The sequence below is a fragment of the Tiliqua scincoides genome, chromosome 5, assembly GCF_035046505.1.
Source record: "Tiliqua scincoides isolate rTilSci1 chromosome 5, rTilSci1.hap2, whole genome shotgun sequence".
NCBI lineage: Eukaryota > Metazoa > Chordata > Lepidosauria > Squamata > Scincidae > Tiliqua > Tiliqua scincoides.
The window spans coordinates 45462266-45464012 of record NC_089825.1 but is presented as its reverse complement, the minus strand read 5'-3'; positions in this window follow the sequence as shown (position 1 = coordinate 45464012).

Genomic DNA, 1747 nt, shown 5'->3' with positions numbered 1-1747 from the left:
ATAATAGAGTTTTATCTCTTACAGATAGCAGAAGCTGTAGAATACTGGTTTGCTCTGAAATATAAAGAAAAAAAAACAGTATCAGACCAACACAAATCAAAAGAAACTCTAGAATAGCTACCACAAGGTTAATGCTTGCACAGAACACTTCTGGCAATAAAACCATACCTGAGCTCTCAAAAGTAAAGGCTAGTTTACTCTTTCAACCTGACAAAAACTGCAGCAACAGTTAGCTAGGATTAACAGACTTCCTGGGTATAGGAAAACACCTACAAAGTGAAATTGTGAAGAAAGGGAACACATGAACAGAACAAGAGAAAGCAAATATATTTGTTGACAGCGCTTCATGGAAGCAGCTTTTCCTAGAAATCAAGGCTGCGATTCACAAGTAATCGCACTGATGCCAAAGTCAGCTCTAGCTTTTGGGTGGCTCTAGGATAAAAGTCCTCAATTATGAACTCCTCCCCAGCTTTGGAAGGCCTGTGCACATGCCTGCTCCCCTATCATGGTGCCTCAGAACCACTTGGTGAACAGGTGTCAGTTCTCTTTCTGTCACCACTATAATTATGGGTGCAAAGAAAGACTCATTTCTGTTGCTACTATCTGATTGCGACACTTCCTGGTAGGCCTCTCCACTGTACCCTTGGCTTCTGCCTTGCTGGGTGATGGTGGGGAACAGCGGTAGCAGAATTTCTAAAATGGTGCCGGAAGAAGACAATGGTCCATTGCTGCTTCTGCTCTGCACTGCCTACTGGAAAGTCCACAGGAGTTCAGAGCTCAATGGGGAGCCTGAGGATCAGGCCAAGACTTTCTGGTGCCTGAGGTGGTGTGCCAAGTGCTGTCCCCTTTTCCTGGTGATGTGTCAGCTTCTGCTGTTCTGACACCATGGCCCACCACCCTTCCCTTCTCCACATTTCTGCTCTGTTTCCCTGTTACTTTATCAATCCTGGACATGTTAGGAGGAGGAAGATTAATGGAGGCGAGTGGACAAATGGAGGTAGGTAGTTCATCAATCTGCTGCTTGAAGCAACTGCTTCAGTTGGCCTCGTGGATGGGTCAAGACCTGAGGACCCATTCCAGGATGCAATAGGAAGCTATCAGCAACAGTTCTTTCCTCTTCTTTTCCTTTTGCATTACCGCACTTATTCAATTACACATAGTGAAGCACATGTGTTTTAAGGACCTTTAGTTGTTGGCTCATGGCACACCATGAAGAAAGATGTGAAAAGTGAGTCAGATATTGGTGCAAAGAGTGTTATTTATGGGGGGGGGGGAAAGGTTACAATCAGGGGGAGGGGAAATAAAGAATGAGACCTGGCTTGAAAGGCAGTGGTGGGGAACAACGGCAACAGCAGACCCTCATTGCCTCTAGGATTGGTCAAGCTCAGGTGTGGATCAGGCTTGAGCCCCTGGCTCATACCCCACCAGGTCCACTGTGGAGCCACTACTTACTGAAGCTCTTTTTCTCCTTAACACATGGTGGTTTGCAGTAGTTGGTTTTGATAGCAAGCCAGTAGGTAAATGATGTAATACATTAAAAACTATGGCTACTCAAGCTTAAAATGTTGTTTAAATAGGCCCATAATAACAGGGGAAGGGAAAATGTACTCAGGAAAAACCTAGAATTTTTGTAAAGGGCACATGAGAGTCTTGAAAAAATAGATCTTGTTGGGGTTCAGCAAAATCATACACTCAGACAGGACGTAGAACTAGCTGGCACAGATGCAAGATTGAAGTAGAAGTCCAC